At 35.7% G+C, this 23463-nt stretch overlaps 1 protein-coding gene across 24 annotated transcripts in view; it reads left to right on the forward strand.

Annotated features, from left to right (window-relative positions):
* The window catches only part of BAZ2B (bromodomain adjacent to zinc finger domain 2B), a 368528-nt gene that overhangs the window by 94452 nt on the left and 250613 nt on the right, over nt 1-23463 (forward strand). For 8 of the 24 annotated variants that reach the window (XM_060177832.1, XM_060177835.1, XM_060177833.1 and 5 more), the window contains exon 3: nt 4191-4549. The exons of the other annotated variants lie outside the window; for them this stretch is intronic. The gene's annotated coding sequence lies outside the window, so the exon portion shown is untranslated. The remainder of the gene's footprint in view (nt 1-4190; nt 4550-23463) is intronic. 24 annotated transcript variants of the gene reach the window in all.

A 23463-nucleotide genomic window follows, 5' to 3' on the forward strand; every position in this document is an offset into this window, starting at 1 on the left:
CTGAAGAAGTGATCTATATACTTTACATCTATAGTAGTAAATTAAATATCTTTCTGGGTCTACCTAGTGAAGTTCTATGTCCTAAAAATAGGTTCTGCTTTACTGAAGAAGTGTAACAATTTAGTCTATATGGGTGGCATAATTAGTCTATGGGACAAGTAGAAGTCTAACAGAATTTTAGATAAATAATTATCAGTGATGTTAGAAAGTGCCTATATGGGACTTAGGCGGTAGTGCAGCAGGGTAAGCGCAGGTTGGCGCAAAGAGCAAGGATAGGCAGAAGGGTCCTGGCTGAAGCAGGTCTGCAGGTGTCTTTCTCTTGCCCTCTCTGTCTTTCCCTCCTCTCTCCATTTCTCTCTGCCCTATCCAACAACAACAATAACTACAACCATAAAACAAGGGCAACAAAAAGGAATAAATAAGTTTTTTAAAAAAGTGCCTATTTAATAATTTACTTTACAATTCTGTACTCAGTGAAATATTTCATTTATTTAAGTGATCATCTTAGGTTAAAGACCAAGTTTTAAAAGTAACAAATTTTTTTCCTATAATTTTATGACAGTATTGTAACATCTTAAATGGTCAAATGTCGTAACATGTAAAAAAATTAAAAAGGAGGAATATGTACCCTAATTTTAAAACTAAACATTTAAAAATGATAGACTAAATTGGATAATATATTTACCAAATAACATCAAACTATCTGAAATATATATTTAACATGAAAATTGAAGATTTTTTTTAAAATAAAAGAAACTCATGAATATTCAACATCTATGTTTTTTATCAATTATTTTGTTAATTGATTTCCATTGCCTCTAGTTTATCTCTAAGAATGTACCAGATTATTTTCCAATTTACAGAAAGAATCTTTAATGATAAGAAAAACATGATTATTTGGCTGTTAAAGAACTATGATTCTCTGGTGGAAGAAGGTGGAGGATGTGGTGTTCTGACATATATATCATGGGGAGATAAGAACATATGCATATGTGACAACTATTGTCTTGTAAGTTATTATATCCCTGAATAAAGTGATTAGAAAAGACTCTAAAGTCAATTTATTTCACTATCACCACTTTTATTCATCCCAACCATAGATGACATCTGTTTTAAGCTATGTCATGATTCAGCCAAGGAAAAGGCAACTTTGTGTTATATATGTCCAATTTTGAAATTATATATACATACTCTTTAAAAACTCTTTGAACTGGGAGTCAGGTGGTAGCGCAGCGGGTTAAATGCAGGTGGCACAAAGTGCAAGGACAGGTGTAAGGAACCCGGTTCCAGCCCCAGGCTCTCCACCTGCAGGGGAGTCACTTCGCAGGCGGTGAAGCAGGTCTGCAGGTGTCTATCGTTGTCTCCCCCACTCTGTCTTCCCCTCCTCTTTCCATTTCTCTCTGTCCTATCCAACAGTGACGACATCAATAACAACAATAATAACTACAACAGTAAAACAACAAGGGCAATAAAAGGGAATAAATAAATATTAAAAACTCTTTGAACTATGCTTCTGAAATCACTTAGAAGTATGATAGGAATTTTTAAATGTAAGTTTTTATATGTTAATAATTTACATTTTTCTGTTAACTAGCTATACATCTAAATTTAAACTATTTTAAACTGACTTTATTTACTTATGAAAGAGGGAGAAAGAGCACTATAGCATCACTGTATCACATGGCATTCTAGTGACTGGAGGAAGGACCACAGACCTGGGATTTCATCACTTACTGCATTACCTTCCTGTCCCCTAATTTAATTTTACTGTATCCAATTCTATCTTCCAAAAGTTTCTCCTCTAAAAACACTGTAAATATATATATATATATATATATATATATATATATATATATCCTTATTGATTAGAATATCAGTGTGCTATCCTCAAACCCAGTATTACTTCAAAATATTGGAACCAGAAATTGAACCACACTGCATTACTTACATACATTCAAAGAACGTAAATAAAAGATACATCCTTAGTTATCAAAGCTTATTGAAGTGTAACTTTATTTCAAGAGAATTCTTTATTAAAATTGTGACAACTTGAATCTACCTCTTTTTTTATCCTTTCAAAGTTAATTATTTTCAATAGTAATGTTAGTGATAAGGCAAAGTCTTAAAGATGAATTGTTGAGAAATACTGTAATTACTTATATAAAGGAATATTAGTGAACTACTTTATTTCCAAATGTTTCATACTGTTTGAGTAATGGACATTATTATATAAAAATGAATTAGCTTTTTTTTAGTATTCTTTGGGTAGGGAACCTAAATGCTAGTGTTCATATTTATATTTTAATGTGTGCTTTTCTTCTGAAGTATTATTAGTAAATTTTGAGACTAGAAATGTTCACCCAGTCATACATGTACATGGCCTGGCCTCTGAGTTAATTAAATATGAGTTAATAGTATATTATAAGGAAATTATTGTCCTTATTACAGTTATTAGGTAGTTACTCAAATTATAGCTTCAAAGGAATGCAAAGCATGGAAAACTCAGGATTAAATTATGCATTTGAACCTTAGGCCAGCTTTTACTGTAGAGACAGTTTTCTGCTAAGAGAGAAATTGTATGTCATTGAAATTAAATGCTTTTCTGGGGACGGAAGGTTCCAGTTTTTAATGAAATTACTGAATGTGGTGTAGTGAAATGATTAAAATCTGTATTCCGGGAATGTGGCAGGAAAAAAAAAATCAATAAGTGCTAGCACAGCTTTGCTGCTTAATGTGAATCCTGAGAATGAAATAAACTAACACAAAAATAATAATTAAAAACATATCAGCACATTAATTTATTTAGCATCAGTCTCCTGAGACATCATCTTCACTAATTTTTAGCATACATTTTACTATGTAATGAGCAGCCTTCTTTTCAGATACCCCTATTAGAAAGGCACTATTTCTGCCCTTCCCCCCAGTGCTCCTGCATTGCAATCATTGTACTTGCACTTATTATGTTACAAATGACCGAGGTAAGGCTGACATTCTTGGTGCATGCAAAAAGACCTAGTCTGCCAAGCTTTTTTTCCCCCCCCTAATGAAGCAGCTTTGTGAAATCTCCCCATGTGTTAATACTAATGAAGATCCTCCAGCACAATTAAAATCACAGCCAGTGGCTTAAGAGGAAATGTAAAACAACAGCATTTTTAAAGATACACTTGCCCATATATTTATGTACAAAATACATATGTGATCAAATTCCCATAGTTTACATTTCACTTGCTCATCCTATAAATTAAATTATGTAACTTTAGCTATATGAACTTTGACTTATATATTTTTGGGAAAAACACTACTTCAATGAAAAAAATTATGTATCTTCTTTGGGGGGAATAAAATATTAGGACTTTAATAACAAATTATTTTTAGGAAGCTGTGGAGTGGAAAGTAGGAGGAGGGAATGAGGTGTACTTCACCTTTAGTTGATTGGTTTTGGAATGTTGGAATTGGGGGCTGGGGATTGGACGAAAAAAAAAGTTGAAAGCTGCTGGATTTAGGCAAATTGCATACATGTATGTAATTAAGAGGGGGCTATGAGACAAATCAAGTAGATTCCTAAAAGTTCTCAATTTCTACAATATTCTCCCCATCATTTATTTTAGTCTCTCAGAAGTTGGGATGAAAAAGTATTACTTAAATTACCTTTAACAGTTTTTGCATATCTTTAAAGCGTTTTATTATTTTAATGTCTTTTCAAAAAAATGATTACAGGGTGCATAAAAACTACAGTCAGCTTTATTTTCCCATGTTAGGACAGATGCATTTTTATCTCGAGACCATCTTGCGTCCTGCTTTTTACTTTTTTTTGAGTTCTAAACATGCACGCATTCTTGGCATAAAATACTTTAGTTGGCTTACAGACTTTAACCAAATTCTGGGTTTAGGGGCAAAAAGTTTTTGTGGAAATGGTTACTCGGTGCTCCCTATTCTCTAGTACACTTTTTTTTTTTTTGAAGTCATGCTTTCAATTCTATTTTCTGCCCTCTACTTTTAAAAGCAAAACAAAACAAAACATTTAAGTTTTTTAACTTTTTCCTGGGACAAGGAACGATGCAAGCTCAAAGCTACAGTATTCATGGAAGAAGCAACTCCCTCCCTCTGACTCTTTTTGGAGTTGATAGGTCATTTATTATTGGAACTGAAATGATATAAACAATTCTTTCTCTTTTTTCCCTTGTTAACAGCAACTTTCATTGTTAGAGAGAAGAGAGAGAGAAGCCTTGTTGGTTGACGTCACTTGGTTCATGAAGCCTTCGCCTAGAAGTGAAGCTGTTGAACAAACCTTGAGAAGAATCATCTCCTGCTTCAATCTGCTGCTTGGATAGGAACTAATCAGAGAGAGGGAGGCGCAAGACGAAGGAGGAGGGAGTCAAGGGCTTTCCCGATCACAAATCTCACCTCCACGCCAACTCTCTTTATACTTTCTCGCAAAAATAATAACTGAAATAAGGTGGTGGGGTTTCCAAAAACAAAAATCGTAATCTTCAACCATCTGGGAAAGGCAAAATCCCATCCATCGGCAACTCTCAGTTCGAAAGTAAAGGTGAGTTAAAAATCCTCGGGTGTAAGGGGTGCGGGTAAAGATGAGAACTCCAAATGTTATAAAAAAAAAAAAAACAAAAACCATTTGAAACAGAAAAGGAGGAACTACGCTCCAGCGAGCCGGGAAGACTCCGAGTTGCTTCTCTGGAGGCGCTCGCCTTGCCGGCGCTGCTCTCCCCGCTGCCGCCCCTGTTTACCCTCGTCGGTCGGTGTTCTTTGTTGTGCTGGTTGGAAGGCTGAGGTGGTGCTTGGGGTCCCGAGTGCAGTTTGGGTGGAGGGGGGCGAAGGACGCGGAAACGCGTGGTTCTGGCTGGAGGAGGGGGGGTGCGGTCTCGGGAGAATGTAAACTTTATTCCTATTCTCCATTGCGGGACTTCGATCTAGCAGGGCCCGCTGGGCAGAGCCTCCTCCGCGCGGGCAGCCGCGAGTCTGCCGCCTTTGTGCTGGCTGCCCTCTCGGCCGCCCAGCTTCGCTTCCTCTTTCTACTCCCTTAGGCTTCCTGCGCCCATGTCGCCACCAACAGTTTTGATGCTTAAAAATACAACCTTTGGCATCGTTGAGATTGCAGTACCTACCCTGGGATATCCTCTGCTCCCCTTATCACGCACTCCCTAGCCCGGGTAGTTTCGAGATGCCCCCACCCCCACCCCCACCCCGTCCGCCTACTGTTACTTTTTTTTTTTTGCCCCCGCCCCCTCTTCCCTGTAGGACTGTTTAGCTGCGCCTCACACCCCCCCCCCCCCCCCCCCCAGTTCGGGCCTCTTCTGCTTTTTCTTCCTGTGTAGCTAGGAGCTGTAGAGTTTACTGGAAAAGAGCTGGGGCTGGGGCTGGGGGCAGGTGAGGCTGGGGAGATATCTAGATACCTGGGAAGATCAGTGTACAGAGGATTTGAGGAGCATAGTCTTTCCTACAGTAATGTCTGTGACTCGGCCTCTTTTTCTAGAGTTCTTCGGGAATAACCAGCAGCACTCAACTCTACGCTCTATCTTCTGGCTTCCCCTCCCCCTTTCCGTTTCGTAGTCCTCCTCCCTTTTAAGTAGTTGCATGAAACCCCCCAATTGGGATTTGGAAAGGAAGTGTTTGGAGAGTTGGAGTGGCCCTGCAGTTCTGGAGATTTTCTTTGCTGTATTTATCTTTTGTGTGTTGTTTCCGTATAAAGAGAGAAGCAGCTGCAGTCCTTGGCCGAGTTCTTGAAATTTATCCCTTTGTGTATATTACAATATCCTCCATTTTTCCCGTTGCCCTCTATAAACAACAGGCGTTTCGCCATCTTGGGCAATTTTTATTCCCAAATCTCCCTTTTTATTTATTTTTGAGAAGAGAAAGAAGGCTTAGAGATGCAAAACGTGTGCCTGCAAAAGACTCAAAGTTTAGGTAATGTTCAGGGGTCCAAGTGACGTCATGTAAACTTTATTATGAATTTCCCCAAGAGTAAATTTTCTCTTTAATTTCCCCCTATTTTAAAGAACCATGTATCTTGCCTGGTAACAACTAGTGGTGTTGCTTTTGTTGTTGTTTGTATTGCTCTCAAAATTCAACCCAAAACGTCTAGTCTACACAGTTAATGATTTGCTAACAGGTGGAAATTATGTGCGAAAATTAGTATAAAGTTTTGTGGTGTCATTTGGTATTCATCTAGCTTTTATCTACGTGTTTATTCCTTAATAATTTCAAACTTTACTTCTGATCAATATATTACCTTTCTTATTTGCTTCACTTTCTACTGTGGGTTTTTTTCTTTAGAAGCTTAATATTTATGTATGCTTACTTTAGATTACATAGATCTTTTTTTGCAGTTAATGTTTCATTTTTTACATATTTCTGTACATTTCAGAAAGATAGACCTTGGAAAATACCTGGAGATACTGAAGATTTTGAAATCTGAGCAGTAGATATTAACTTAAGACGATTGGCAAAATGTAGTTAGTATTTAAAAGGCAGATGCGATTTAAAAATACATTGTATAACCTCTACCAACAAGCTCTTTGTCATCCATTATGAAAAGATAAACAATAATTTTGTTTTTCTGAAATAGTTTTCACCTCACAAAACTTGGGCTGGTCACATGATCAAACAATGATACACTGACTATTATATAAATGATAGGCACTGTAAATAGAATGGCAAAGTAGAATTCTGTCTCCTGTAGTCATTTTCTGTCAGCATATTTACCTCTTTTTCTAACAAGGACATGAAACTGTCTGTATTTAATTTGCATTTTCTTTGTCTTCTGGCTGTGTGTTTGGGGGGAACATTGATTACAAATAACTCAAAAAAAGCTAATAGGAACTATTTTATACATTGAAAAGGTTTATCCAATGCATAAAATCTTAAGTTGTATATGGTATGTTGTTATCTTTGTAGCAACCTTCGTTACCTTATGTGGCGTGCAATTTATCTAAGATTTTGCTTTATGTATAATGCTATATAAAATTGTGACTGAATTGAATGCCATTTATGTGCATTGTAGGTAGGTGAAAAATGTTTAAATAGTTAAAAAGATCATAGAACAGATGGTTCTAAATTATACATGCAACAAAGGACTAGAAGATTTGGCAGATTATAAATGGCAAGCAACAGAGTATAAGCAGTTTAAGGAAATGGTAGTTAAGTACATTTGATGTCTCACACCTATTATAAACACTATACATGTTATTGTCATTGTGCTACATAGTCAGTAATTTAGGCAGTTCTGAGATACTAAGTTTCAGATAGGAAAAACAAGTGTTTCCAATGAGTGGATGTATGTATAATTTTTGCCTATTATGACAAAAAGTTTTGTTAAGGGAGCCAAATTGCATGCTTTAGAGAGTTAATTTGTTAGCTTAATATTGTTGTTTTTATAGAGTGATTTTGAAAGAATTAGGAATAGATACATATTTTAAGATCCAGATAATAGTATCTTTACTGTTCTTACATGTTAAACTAATGCTGAACTTTAGCACCATCTACTCTTTCAGGCACTACTGAAATGCGTTTACTATAGAGTTAATAAGTTATGTTAGCATAATATACTAAAGTAGTTATCAAGTGAGGAAAGGGTATATTTTAGTTTTTTGAATACTGCATATAACATTTTACTAGTTTTATTTGGTGAGTATTTTACTTTTTACTCAATTTTTAAAATATAGAGATTTTTGTGTAGTTTTTGCTCTTTTAGAGCATCTGAGAAATTACATTTATCTTTCTTACAGATTTAAAATAAAGTATTCAACTAGGCAGAAATTTGTTTTTATTTTTATAAGCCATTTTATTTAAAATGCATATACCATTGTAATGGAAACCTTGAAATCTTAATTCTGTTGCTCTTTCTCTCATTTCTTTGTTTTCATGTTTATTATAGAATTGCAGTGTAAAGGAGCAGATGTTTTGCCAAACATCCTGATGTGTTGCTTTTTCTTATGGGAGTGCATAACTGTTCCTTCTGATGCATCAACTTGACAGCTGGTTGATTTCATGGAGCTGCTAAGAAGCCATTAGTGGTGTCATTGAATTGAAACAGAACAGTCACTCCCAGCTTGAACTGCAATTGTTAATGTCTTTGTTGCTACTTTTGTGTTACTATACAAGATGTAGGATATCACCACTGTACGGTAGTTTATGTTTTTTTCTTACCTCTGAGTTTGTGAGAGTATATGTTAGAATTTGGTTACTTTTAGGTTCAAAGAATTGTCAAAGAAAGAGACTTTGAAGTTGTGGTTTCTGAGTTTTTGATCTAGCTATAACTATCAAAAGAAATGTTTTAGCAGGAACATAGTAATGTGATTGTTTCTGACCCATAATAATATTATACCACCAAGGTTTAATAACTTTATAAATATTTACTATCCTGAGAAATTAATTGAATCACTTGACTATTTCAGTACCATGAGGTTTAAGAAATACTATGCTTTATTTAATAAATGTCAAGTCATTTGATTAAATGTTTCTTCAAATTTGTTGTACAAGATAAGCAGAAGAGAAAGAATTATTAAGGAAATTTGCAGTTTTGTGTTTAATTTTCTTTATAATTATTAGATTTCAAAATTAAATTATATTTTATTTATAACTTTTATTGGTAGTTTCAATGATCAAATTGTACTAAAATAGCTTCAGATAATCTCTTTCTTTGGTATCTGTTTTCTACTTTTTTAATTCATTTTTTCAAGGGAAAGGTGTTCATAAGGAAGAAAGTGGGAATAGTGATAATCTCAACAGAGAAAAACACTTAAAAGAAATTCATGTAAAAGGTCTTTAAGATGATTAGTTAAAGGAGAGTAGTATAGTATTGTGTTGATAGGTTGGTTTTTTTTTTTTTTTTGGTCTAACTTTAAGATCCTTAAGTACATTAAACATTTAGGCAGTTTAAGAGCACTCCATTTATAGCATAATGAAATATTTTGCCTTTTTAAAATACTTAAAATGTGAAATGATTATAAAATACCTGATTTGCAGAGTTAAATTCCATTAAAGGCATTCCTATACAATATAAATTTTGTAAGCTTTTAAAACTATACCACTGAGGGGGCTGGGCTGTGGGGCAGCTGCTTAAGTGCACATAGCTAGAAGTGCAAGTTGGAGCCCCAGCTCCCCACCTGCAGGGAGGGGAGGTTGCTTCACAGGCTGTGAAACAAGTCTGCAGGTGTCTTTTTCTCTCTCCCTCTCTGTCTTCTCCTCTTCTCTCGATTTCTCTCTGTCCTAACCAACAACAATGACAGCAATAACAGTAATAACGATAAACAAGGGCAACAAAAGGGAAAAAATAGCCTCTATAGGAGCAGTGGATTCGTAGTATAGGCACCAAGTCCCAGCAATAACCCTGGAGGCATATATATGGATTCCGAAATTTTCTTGAAATCAACAGTTTGCATTCCTTTTTTTAAAAACTTTTTATTTAATAGCTATACAATTCCTTAAAAAGAAAATCATTCTATTACCTTTACCCATGATTCAATTTTTAAGCATATTTACATCAAATTTGTATAAAGAAAATACTCCTAGAGGAAAAATTATGTAAATTGGGTTGTATATTAAATATAATCTTTAAGAAAGGAATCTCAATGCTTAACTCATTTTTATTCTTTTTAACCAGTGCACTTCTCCAGCTTTGGCTTAGGGTAGTGCTGGGGATTGAATCTAGGTTTTCAGAGCCTCACACATAAAAGTTATTTTGTATAGTCTTTATAATATCTCTCAAGTCCCTATATAGTCTTACTTATAGTGGAGATAAACATTACATAATTTGATGGGAATATTTTTGTATGCTATAGGCTCTTAAAATCCATGCTAAATAAGTCATGAAAAGTTCAAATATGTATTCATAAGTTCTGTTAATTTTATTAACTTTGAAATTACTGGAAATAAAATATAGTTAATATATAATCAATTGCATATTGAGATTATAAAGTCATGCCAACATCTTTGCTAAAGGAAAAGGACAGAAATTTATGAATTTTAACATGTATTTTCTATGCATGTCATTTGTGGGGAGTCATAATACAGTTTGAGATATAAAAGTATTTAATAGTTTGAAACTTATAAGACACATATAATTCTTATCCCATTAAAAATTTTACTGTATAAAGTCAGATCTTTTTTAAAAAGCTTTTAATGTATTTTTATATTATGAAACTAGCTTGTACATTGAATGCCTTTCAAACAAAAATTGTTAGTGATAATAATGATATATATATATATGAACATATATGTCCATTTTTATCCATGTAATCTAATTTTGTGCGTGCACATGTGTAAGGGAAAATTTAGTTTGAAGCTAATTATTGCACTGGTACTTTAGCTATGTGTAGACATAATTGTGTTTTTCCTGTTTTCTCCTCTTAACACTTTTCCACAAGCATGCACTCATTAATCAAAAACAGTGCACTCCTGCTGAGGGCAGAGAGGTTCATCAAATTGGCAGTCAGTTTGGTGTAAAGAACAGTGTACTGAAGCTCTTAACTCTCTGGGACATAAATAAATCTAAGGTCTTTGTATGCAAACCCTGGAGGTTAATACTGTATAATTCAATGTCCTGTCTTTGTTTTTATGATTGATGTTTTTAAATGTCTTAAGCTTGATGTAAGTCTTCTAGTAGGTCAGGTCTAACAATCTGGCTGAAATAAAGCATTAGGTTGTCAGAAGGACTTAGAGTATGCTGCAGAGATTTTGAATTTTTTTTTCTTACAAGATCATTGTCATATTGCCTGAACTGTTATAGGAATGTACCAATGATTGGCATCCCCCACTGTGATAATGGATCCAGTGCATGAAATGCCAATAGTTTGGTCCTGTTTGTTCAGAAGCTTACTGCTATTTGTATCCTTAACAGAGCTAACATGTAGAACAAGCAAAACTACTGGGATTTCTCTGTAGAAATAATGCTGGGATTTGGCTTTAACATGAATTGGTTGCATATTCATAATTTAAGAACAGCTGGTTACAGCAAGCACATAGTCATTTGCAAGCTATTATAAACCATTCTGCTCACACATGGAGCCTGTGCTTGGCGATTTTTTTTTTTTTTTATTGATCTACCTGCATTTAAAATCTGGTCACTGCTGCTACGGGAGCTTCATTTTAGCTGTGTTTGCAACATAAAACAACTTTAATTTTAAATATTTAATTTAAGGGAGTCGGGCTGTAGCGCAGCGGGTTAAGCGCAGGTGGCGCAAAGCACAAGGACCGGCATAAGGATCCTGGTTCGAACCCCAGCTCCCCACCTGCAGGGGAGTCGCTTCACAGGCAGTGAAGCAGGTCTCCAGGTGTCTATCTTTCTCTCCTCCTCTCTGTCTTCCCCTTCTCTCTCCATTTCTCTCTGTCCTATCCAACAATGACAACAACAATAAAACAACAAGGGCAACAAAAGGGAATAAATAAATAAAATAAATATTAAAAAAAAAGACAAGGGCAACAAAAGGGAAATATAAAAAATATTTAATTTAAAATAAATGCTGAATAAAATAAAGATGCTATAAAGGAACTATCTGTAAAGGCCTATAATATATTGTCCATCATTTATCTCAACTTGTCTACAAACAACATATATCGTAAAAAAAATTTTTAGTTTTTGGAGACTATGTCTTATTGTTTTGCTCATAGATAAGTAATTGAATTATCTTTGATTTGAAAATATATTTTACTAATTATGTATGGTTATAGAAAACAGCACAAGTAATTGTGACTAATTCACCTGTAAATCATTTTTATCTAATACATAGAAAATTATGGTGCTTTTAGTTTGAGTGATGTAAGACAAAATATGGAAATTAATAAGACCTTATAGTTGACACATAATGAAGTTAATTCTAAAGTTACTTTTAATTTTTTTAGATGGAATTGAATAAATCTCCTCTACTTTTTTGGGGTTACTCTGTATATGTTTAGTATAGTTCTGGTCTTCTGATATTTAAATAGTAAGGGTAAGCTAGTTTAGTTTTAATAGTTTCTTTTTTTCTGCATAATAGTGAAAAGTGAGGAGAAAACTTCTGTATTCCAAAGCTCCACTAAGAAGACTGAGAGGAGAAAATGGTAAATGGGATTTTAGAACCTTTGTTGGAATCACAGCAAGCTCTGCCTTGATTTATATATATTAAAACAAGTGGTTACCAGAGTGTCTTACATTAATGATTATAACAGGTTTTCTACACATTGTTAGGTTCACAAGTATGGACGTGTGTTTGTCCCCATATTAGATGATGAAGTAGCTTTCAACATTTCAAGGTTGAGTACCAGTACTAAGAGTGCATTTTATTCTTTCTTTGCTTCACAAATGACTGGCTATGTTGTAATATAACAGAATATATGGACAAATTTAATCTAATAGATAGTTGAGTGGTTATTAAAGGGTGATGTGTCATGTTTTAGAGTTGCATAGATAATAACTTTAGATGTGCAGTCAACTTGCTATTATTTAAGGTTACATTATTTTATAAATTATTCCATGCCCTTTTTTTCTCTACCTTTTGACTATTGTCCTTTTATTATTATTATTATCATTTTATATTTATTTATTTTCCCTTTTGTTGCTCTTGTATTTATTATTATTGTTGTTATTGATGTAATTGTGGATAGGACAGAGAGAAATGGAGAGAGGAGGGGAAGACAGAGACCGGGAGAGAAAGATAGACACCTGCAGACCTACTTCACCGCCTGTGAAGCGACTCCCTTGTGGTTGGGGAGCTGGGGCTTGAACCCGGATCCCTACACGGGTCTTTGCGCTTTGTGCCACCTGCGCTTAACCCGCTGCGCTTAACCCGCTGCGCTTAACCCACTGCACTACCGCCGGACTCCCTGTACTTTTCTTGCTCTTTAACATCTCATTGTAGAAGAAGTCAAAGAAATAAAAGGATAAAATTCAAATAAGTCTAGTTTCTCTTCCCCAGTTTTTGATAGATCAGATGGAGAGAAATTCTTTGATTTTTTTTTTTCATCAGCGTCAAGGTGTTTCTTTTTCTCATAACATAATTATACTTAGAAAAATGAAGTAATGCACTGAATTTTAAAAAGCTATTTGTAATACAGCAGAACAGAAAATTTAACCATTATTTGAAAAGTGAACTGACTTAATAATGATAACCTCAGGAAAGTCATGGGATTTGGATATACTTTTATTATTTTAGTAGAAATAATAGGGGTTTTTCCCTAATAAAGGGAGCAGCTACCTTTATTCATCAAGTTTATATTTAATCTCTCTAAATGTATACTTTTGGAGAGCTATGGATAAAAGCTTAGAAAACATTATTTTATCAGTAAAAGCTCAGTACATGTGAGATAACTTATAGTTGGGATAATTGGAAAAGGTTCTTTGATTTATATACCTATGAATTAGATCAAGAAGAATGACTAAACAATCCAGAGATCAGGAAGAAGGGTTTCAGCAAAAATACAGCTAGGCATATTCAAATCATCCACTTCAATACTACTACTTGTTTGTGGAGAACAGGTTAAAACTGCCTAAACTACTCTTTCTGGTCAGCTTTATTCAAATGCTGTGTTTCATGTGAAATCAACCAGAATCACTCCTTCATGCTTTTTCTCTGCTTTCATAAATGTTTTTTCTTGAAATGTGCTGCATGGTTGTAATGCTAACAATATTCAGCATCTATTCTTGTTTTAATAGTGAAGAACTAGTTTTCCAGGGGGATTTGGTGAATCTAATCTTTTTTCTTTTTTCAGAGTGAAAACACAGAGAAGGAAAGACTCCACAGAACCAGAGCTTCCTCTGGTAGTATAGCACCTTCCACATGGCACCAGCTCTCAAACCTGGTCTGTGCATGGCAAGCACCCTAACCAGTGAGCTATCTTTTTGGACAAATTCCATCTTAAAAAAGAAGACAAACTCTCTGGGTAGCTAGTGATAGAAATATCCATAAAGACAAAAAGCAACAGAATTCACAGTTCTTACTTTTAATAACACTGTAATTTGTGAATTTTAAAAATTACACTGAAACAGTTTAATTTTTTTAAATTATTTCAATTTATTGGCTAGAAACTTAAAGAAATTGAAAAGAAGAGGGAGACAGAGAGAAGACAGAGAGGGAGTGAGACCGAAAAGACCAGCACCTGCAGCTCTACTTCACTATTGTGAAGCTTTCCTCTTGCAGGTGGGAACTGGGGGGCTTGAACCCGGGTCCTTGTGCATTGTCACATACGCTCAACCAGGTACACCACCACCTGGCCCCCAGTATAAAGTTTTTCAAAAGAAATATAGAGCAAATGTACATGGTCTTAATTTTCAGTAATTAATCTGTTTTTAACTTGCCATTATTGCTGCTTTAAACTAAGGGAATGTGTTTCACTTTCCCTATTTGAAGTAGTGAGATGGACATTTACTGCACGAGATGTATCAGAATACAGCCTTAATACCAAAGTATCAAGGTTTTCTCCATTTTGGTTAAAGTATTTTAGCACTAAATTTTTGTGCATTGTTATTTATAGTTTCAGTAGCTTGTTGAAAAACTAACTCATTACAATCATACTTTTCAGATTTGAAGTAGAAAGTTGAAGAGTAAGAGAGAAAGGCTGTGTAAATAGTGAACAGTTGGTTCAGGAAGAGAACATTTGACAAACTAGGCAAAAACCATCTTTCCTCTTTCTCTCCAGAAAAACTGTTTATAGATGTACTTATCAAAACTCATATGAGAGAGGAACTGGATTAAAGAATGTGTAAATGCTTTAGACCTGTGTGTGAAGTAAAAGAGTAAGGAATAAAGCTTGTTCAAAGGAAGAAAAAATTAATTATGATTTTTTTGTTTTTATTGAAGTGTTCTGAGGCATATAGTACTTTGAATTTAAACTATTTTCATTTTAATGTGAGACATCTTTTGTGAAATAGGTAATTTTTTTTTTGGTAAAAAGTCTTTGTAAATTATTATGTAGCATTTGCTTTGTTGTGGTTCAAGTCTAGAAGTACTAACTAAATTACCCATTTTTACCATGTCCCTGGGTAAAGTGCATTTTTGTTTCTTTAAAAAAATATGTTGTGTGGTCTGGGAGGTGGCACAGTGGATAAAGCATTGGATTCTCAACCATTAGGTACTAAGTTCAATCCCCGGCAGCACATGTACCAGAGTGATATCTGGTTCTTTCTCTCTCACTCCCCTTTTCATGAATAAATTTTTTAAAAAAGTTGTTTACTTATAGGAGAGAGAGAATACCAGAGCATCACTGGATCACATGTGATACTAGGGATCAAACTCAGGACCTCACTGTGCCACCTTCCTGGCTGCACATGTGTATTTTCATATTTAATCTCAGCACTTAACAATTGAGTTCAAAAAGAGTCTTCCTGAAAACAAATAAAAAGCACTTGAGTGGTCTGGGAGGTGGTGCAGTGGAAAAGCGTTGGATTCTCAAGCATGAGGTCCCAAGTTCAAACCCTGGCAGCACATGTACCAGAGTGATGCCTGGTTCTTTCTCTCTGTTCCTATCTTTCTCATTAATAAATAAATACATTCTTTTTAAAAAAGCACTTGATCTCTCATATTTCATAATATTGTAATGTGCTAATTGTCCCCTTATTAGGCAGCACTGATAATTAAATGAATTGATAACAAGAGTCAGGCCTCTTTCTTAACTGAAACAATTTTAAGGTAACTGGAAACTGCAGTAGTTCTCCCCAGGTCACATATATAGGTTATCTATCTATATCTATCTATCTATCTATCTATCTATCTATCTATATCTCATTGTCTGTCTGTATGCATGTATTTGCTCATCTTTATTCACTTCTATGACCCTACCTTCACTTTCTTTCTAAATCACACCTACCAACTGTTACTATTTTTGAATGCCATTCCTTTTTCCTCTTCTCTCTCAGAGAATCAGAACAGTCCCTAGCTTCCTCTGATGTTTTCCAGGTTCCAGATTTTCAGGTATAAAAATGGAGATTCCTTGTGACAAACATTTTAGGTCCCAGTGGAGTTGGGATTCAGAGTCCTCTGGTCATGTCCCCTGTATCATTTACCCCCTCTGGGAGCATGAACCAAAAATTCTTTTGGGGTACAGTAGTTAGAAATTCTGGGTTCTGTAATTGCTTCTCTAGTAAATGTGGACATTGGCAGGTTTACCATATCCCCCCATTTCTATTTTTTGTAACAGATTATTTTTATTTTATTTATTTATTTTGATAAAGACAGAAATTGAGAAGGAAAGGAGAAATAGAGAGGGAGACAGAGAAACACCTGTAGCTCTGCTTCACCATTTGTGAAGCTTTAACCCTGCAGTTGGGGTCCAGGGGCTTGAACCTGGGTCCTTGTGCACTGTAATGTGTGCACTTAACCAGGTGCACCACTGCCTGGCCCCAACTGTTTCTGTCTTTCCTAGTGGGGTAGAACTCTGAAGAAGTGAGGTTATAGGACACATTGGCGAGATCATCTGGTCATTTGTCTGGGAGGGAACAGACATTATCCTTCAAAAGAATTTTTTTTTTTTTTAACAAGAGCACTGCTCAACTCTGGCTTATGGCAGTGTGGGGGACTGAACCTGGGACTTAAGAGCCTCAGGCATCAGGCATGAAAGTCTCTTTGCATAACCATTATGCTATACCCCCACCCCAAAAGAAATGTTTTCAAGGAGAGGTAGGCCAACATAGGATAAACAAAAACAGGGTTCAAACAAAGCAGACTATAAGGGTTAGGGGTAGATAGCACAATGGTTATGCAAATAGACTTGCATGCCTGTGGCTTGTAAGTTCCAAGCTGAATCTCTGGTATCAATATAAACCAGACCTGAACAGTGCTCTGCTAAAAAAGAAATTAAAGAAAATATTTTAAAGAAGTTATCAGAGTACTACTAGAGAATCCAGATCTTTATCAAATTAATGTTTTAGACATCTGTGATTTTGAGATGTAACTCATTTTAGAAAAAGTAAGTTGACTAACATTTACTCATTGAGCATTATGATTATGTCTCAGGTGGTATACAGTACATACCAGGAGCTCTTGTTTCTGGATTGCTCACAATGGGAGTATGTTATACCTAGTATTGCTCCTATATCCTTCTTCCAAAAATTTTTATTGCCAATTTAATAATGGTTTATAAGATCATATAATTACAGGGGATGTAGCTCCACATTGCACCCACCACCAAAATTCTGTGCCATCCACCTTTCCCTTTTCCCTCACGATAACCACCATAGTTATTATAGGAGAGAAAGTGGGGCACTTGCAGCCTTTCTTCACCATTCATGAAGCTTGCCTTCTACAGATGGGGACTGGAGGCTTGAACCCAGGATTTATGTGAAAGATTTAGGTGTTGGTGGCTTTTTAATACTTGGTGTAAACAACAAAGTGAACTGGATAACAGATAATATAATTTTGATATGTTTCCATTTTGTGCTTTTTATCTGAATCTCTGCTGCTGAATATACCTGCAATCCTATATTTGAGGATCATTCTCAGAGTGTACATGTATTTTTGCTTCAAATAGAACATGGTGCACATACAAATGGGCAGTATCAGGAGGGGGAAGAATGGTCACTCTATAAATGTTATGAATTATGTTTGATGAGTCAGAATTCATTTATGTTTGCTTTAATTTTGTCACCAACTGCAAAGCTGGCTTCTTTTGAACTTTAAGGAGAGTTTGGAGTCAAAAGAGCCCTGATGCCTTACTATTATGTCAGTGGTGGGGTACATTTAGTTTGTGGGCCAAAATGATTTGTTGTGGTCCAGCCAAGCCAGTGGCAGCCTAGATTAAAATTTTATTAAATCTAGGAACTTTTCTCAAAGCAACACTAAGTGCCAATTTTTAAGTTGATAATTTTGTATGGTCTGCAAATGATGATGTAGATAACCAAATGTCCCTCAGCAGAATAAAGGGTTCCCCACCTGTGTCCTGAAAATGAATCCTGTGGTCTGTGATACCCCACTTCTTTTATAGGCTTTCCATTTCCCTAAACTAGTTCTAAAAAATAATAGGTTATAACATTCAGACTCTTCTTATCTATTTCCTGAGATCTAACTTGTACTTTTGGGGATGTATGTATCCACAATGAGGGCCTTGTTATAATACTGATATATTGACATTTTTGTAGATATTTTTTGGTTCTTCTTTAAAATTATGGTTTTTCCTTCATTATGTTGGCCCTTTTTGGTAGATTTTTTTGAAAGATAATGTGAGTGAACATTGTTAATCAGATCTTAATTGTTCTCAGAAGAGGATATACCATTTCATACTCCTGGCACTGGACTCTGAACTTTTTCATTGCATTCTTAGTAAGATTAATTTTAATTTGTATTTCTTTACTATTGTAGGTAATAATTTGTTCTTCAATTTATGTGAGGAACTGTTTTCTGTTTTATTTGTTCAGAAGGAGTGATTCTGGTGAGAATTTTGCATAGATATGATTATAAGATATGATATGTTAGAGATTTATTAGATACCCTCAAGAGTCTCATTTATGGGGTATTGCTGTTTATTTTGGTAGGTGTAACAGGATTGTCAACCTTCTAGGTTACTTTGAGTTATTTTTACCATATATCTATATGCCTACAAAATTAACTTTGAAATTTTTGTTCATAATGAATTTTAGCTAAGACATTTAAGCTACTATTATTGCTTTCTTTAGAAGAGCAAGTTCAAGGCACTATAAAATTTTACCTACATTAGCATCCTTAAATAGTCATTGAATTTCTTTTTTTATTTTTATTTTAATGAGAAAGAGTAGACACAGAGGGAAAGTTACCCAGAGAGAAAGAGATCAGAACACTGCTCAGTCCTAGCTTATGGTAGTGCTGGGGATTGAACTGGGGAACCTCAGAGCCTCAGGCTTGAAAGGCTTTTGCAGAACCATTATGCTGTCTCCCCAGTCTGTCATTGATTTTTTTTTCCTTCCTTCCTTCCTTCCTTCCTTCCTTCCTTCCTTCCTTCCTTCCTTCCTTCCTTTCTTTCTTTCTTTCTTTTTTTCCCTCCAGGGTTATTGCTGGGGCTCGGTGCCTGAGCTATGAATCCACTGCTCCTGAAGGCTATTTTTTTATCTTCCCTTTTTTGCTGCCCTTGTTGTTTATTGTTGTTGTTGCTTTTTTATTATTGTTGTTGTTGTTGTTGTCCTTGTTGTTGGATAAGACAGAAAGCGAGAGAGGAGGGGAAGACAGAGAGGAGTAGAGAAAGACACCTACAGACCTGCTTCACTGCTTGTGAACCGATACTCCTGCAGGTGGGGAGCCATGGGCTCGAACCGGGATCCTTGCATTGGTCCTTGTGCTTTATGCTATGTGCACTTAACCCACTGCTTTACCATCTGTCCCCAAATTTTTAAAGGTCCCTTCTTACCTTCCTTTTTACCTGTAAGACTGAGCCCTGTAAGCCAAGAGCTGGGCCAGTTTTTCTAGGAGTCCTTTGTAGATTTTGGATCCATAATGAAAGTCAACATTAGTTACTTAAGCAGCTTGTTATACCTGTTTAAATGTGCATTGTTGTCAAATGTGAGACTCAAGGTAAAGCTTTGGTTGCTCAATAAATGTGTCCAGTTGGATACTGGTAAGAGGTAGACATATTCTCACTGAGCCTATGAAAATATCTTTGTTGATATAAAAAATGACATTACAAAAGTTTCCAAATGCTAAAAGTTATTGAGAATCAAGTGATATTTTTTAATTTTTCATTTTGACTTACAAAAGCAGAGTTTAGTGGTCTGGGAGGTGGCGCAATCACTAAGGTACTAGACTTTGAAGCATGAGGTCCTGAGTTCAATCCCTGGCAGCACATGTACCAGAGTGATATCTGGTTCTTTCTCTCTCTCCTTTTTCATTAATTAATAAATAATTTTTTTAAAAAAAATCAGAGCTTATGAAATTATTATTAGATATAAAGATGAAAGAAAATAGAATATTAAAACACTATCAACAGGATTCTAATTGCAAAGACTTTCTTTTTTCAGTTAATTCAATAGTATGTAGTTTATTATTATTTTTATTTTTTTAGAGTGTATATTAACACCATTCCTGCCACCAAAGGTCTGTGTTCCTCCCTCTCCCCCATACAGTGAAGCTAAAATTCTACCCTCACCCTCCACCTAGAGAGTTTCACTTTGGTACAATACTCCAAACTCAAGTCAGATTCTGCTTTGAGTTTCCCTTTCTCTTCTTCTTTCTCAAATTCTGTTTATGAGTGGGATCATCCCATATTTTTTGTTGTCTTTCTGACTTATCTCACTTAACATTAATTCCTTCTAGCTCCATCCAAGATGGGTCAGAGAAGGTGGGCTCATTATTCTTAATAACTGAATAGGATTCTATTGTGTGTATATACCACTACTTTCTCAGCCATTTATCTGTTGTTGGGCATCTGGGCTGCTTCCAGGTTTTGGCTATTACAAAAATGTGCTGCTATGAACATAGGTGTACATATGTCTTTTTGGTTGTGTGTTGTGGAGTCCTTAGAATATATCCCCAGGAGAGAAATTACTGGGTCATATGGAAGGTCCATCTCTAGCCCTGTGAGGCTTCTCCAGTCTGCTCTCCAAAGAAACTGGACCAATTTACATTCCCTCTAGTAGTGCAGGAGGGTTCCTTTGTCCCCACAACCTCTCCAGCATTTGTTGCTGTTGTCCTTTTTGATGTATGCCATTCTCACAGGGGTGAGGTGGTACCTCAGTGTTGTCCCTATTAGCATTTCTCTGACAATCAGTGACCTGGAGCAATTTTTCATATGTTTGTTGACCTTTTGGATTTCTTCTGTAGTGAATATTTTGTTCAAGTCATCTCCCCATTTTTGGATGGGGTCATTCGTTTTCTTGTTGCTAAGTTTGGTGAACTCTTTATATGTTTTGGGTATTAGTCTCTTGTCTGATGTATGGCATGTAAAGATCTTCTCCCATTCTGTGATGGGTCTCTTTGTTTGGGTGATGGTTCCTTTTTCGGTACAGAAGGTCTTCAATTTGATGTAGTCCCATTGATTTTGTTGTTGATTTAGTCTTCCTTGCAATTGGGTTTGTGTCATCAAAGATGTCCTTGATAATTAGATGGGAAAGAGCTTCACAATATTTTCCTCTTAAGTGTTTGATAGTTTCAGGTCTAACATCCAGGGCCTTGATCCATTTTGAGTTGACTTTTGTTTCTGGTGAGATAAAGTGGTTCAGTTTCATTCTTCTGCATGTTTCAACCCAGTTTTTCCAGCACCATTTATTGAAAAAATCCTCCTTCCTCAATTTAATAATTTGGGCCCCTTTATTAAAAATTAGATGTCCACAGGTGTGGAGGTTTATTTCTTGGCTTTCAATTCTGTTCCACTGGTTTGTGTATATATTTTTGTTCCAGCACTAGGTAGTTTTTGATTATGATGGCCTTATAATATAGTTTAAGATCTGGGAATATGATGCCTCAATTTCTGTTTCATTTCCTCAAGATAGTTGTCGATTTTAGGTGTTTTCTGATGCCAGGCATATGATGATAATTTTTGTTCTATTCTCTTAAAGAAACTTGGTTGAACTTTGATGGTTATTGCATAAATTTGTATATGTCTCTGGGTAGAATATTTATTTTGATGGTAATAATTCTTCCAAGCCATGAGCATGGGATATCTTTCCATTTCTTGCTATCATTTTCTATTTCCTTGAATAGCAATTCATAGTTTTCAGTATATAGGACTTTTGCTTCTTTGGTCAAGTTTATTTCTAGATTTTCTATTGTTTTTGATGCAACAGTGATTGGAGTGATTTCTGGATATCCTCTTCTTCGGACTTAGTGTTTACAGAGAGAAATGTCACTGACTTTGTTGTACATTAATTTTGTAGCTTGACAACTTGCCATATTGCCTAATGATTTCCAGTAGCTTTCTGCTGGATTCTTTAGTTTTTTCTATGTATACTATCATATCATCTGCAAATAGTGAGAGCTAGACTTCTTCCCTTTCAATCTATATTCCTTTGATTATTTTCTCTTGTCTGATTGCTATGGCAAGAACTTCTAATACTAAGTTAAAGAGTAACGGTGATAATGGACAACCCTGTCTAGTCCCCAATCTGAGGGGGGATGCTTTCAGCTTCTGCCATTGAGTATGATGTTGGCTGTAGGTTTACTGTGTATGGACTCCACTATCTTAAGGAATTTTCCATCTAGTCTAATTTTTTGTAGCATTTTGAGCATGAACCGTTGTTGGGTTCTGTGAAAGGCTTTCTCTGCATCTATTGAGATAATCATGTGGTTTTTGGTTTTGCTTTTATTGATGTGGTGAAAGACATTGATTGACTATATTGAACCAGCCTTGCATTCCTGGGATAAATCCCACTTGGTTATCATGAACAATCTTTTTGTTTTCCTTCAGGATTATTGTTGGGGTTCAGTGCCTGCACTATGAATCCACTGCTCCTGAGGCCAATTTTCCCATTTTTTTGTTGCCCTTGTTGTTATTATTATTATTTGCTGCTGTTGTTTTTGGATAGGACAAAGAGAAATCAAGAGAGGAGGGGAAGACAGAGAGGGGGAGAGTAATATAGCCACCTGCAGACCAGCTTTACCACTTTTGAAGCACCCCCCATAGCCCCCCTGGTGGAGACTGGGGGCTCAAACTGGAATCTTTACATGCTCCTTGTGCTTCACGCCAGTTGGGCTTAACCTAATGTGCTACTGCTTAGCCCCCGAACAATCATTTTAATATCAATTGGCTAGGATCCTGTTCAGTGTTTTAGCATCTATGTTCATAAGGAATATTGGTCTGGGGGTTGGGTGGTAGTGTAGTGGTTTAAGTGCATGTGGCGTAAAGCGCAAGGACCAGTGTAAGGACCCTGGTTAGAGCCCCTGGCTTCCCACCTGCAGGGGAGTCGCTTAACAAGCCATGAAGCAGGTCTGCAGGTGTCTATCTTTGTCTCCTCCACTCTGTCTTCCCCTCCTCTCTCCACTTCTCTCTGTCCTATCCAACAACAAATGACATCAACAACAACAATAATAACCACAACAAAGCTAAAACAACAAGGGCAACAAAAGGGGGAGAAATGGCCTCCAGGAGCAGTGGATTCATGGTGCAGGCACTGAGCTCTGCACTATCCCTGGAAGCAATAAATAAATAAATAAATAAATAAATAAATAAATATTGATCTGTAGTTTTCCTTTTTTGCTGTGTCCCTTCTTGCTTTTGGTATCAGGGTGATGCTGGCTTCATAGAAGGCGGGAGTGTCCTGTATCTTCAATCTTTTGGAAGAGCTTTGAAAGTATAGGTATTAACTGTTTTCTGAAGGTTTTGTAGAATTCATTTGTAAAGCCATCTGGTCCTGGACTTTTGTTGTTGGGAATAGTATATAGTTTTTATATCTCTCTGGAGTTCCCATTAGCAGTGTATTGTAATGAAGACATTCGTTCCTAGATCAGAAAGGGTTCTGGAATTATTATTATTATTACTATTATTGTTATTGGGCATTAGTTTACAATATAGGATTTCAGGAGTATAATTTTAAATTCATTTTTAATATATTTATTTTCCCAATTGTTTCCCTTGTTTTAT

Source organism: Erinaceus europaeus, chromosome 18 (assembly GCF_950295315.1).
Source record: "Erinaceus europaeus chromosome 18, mEriEur2.1, whole genome shotgun sequence".
NCBI lineage: Eukaryota > Metazoa > Chordata > Mammalia > Eulipotyphla > Erinaceidae > Erinaceus > Erinaceus europaeus.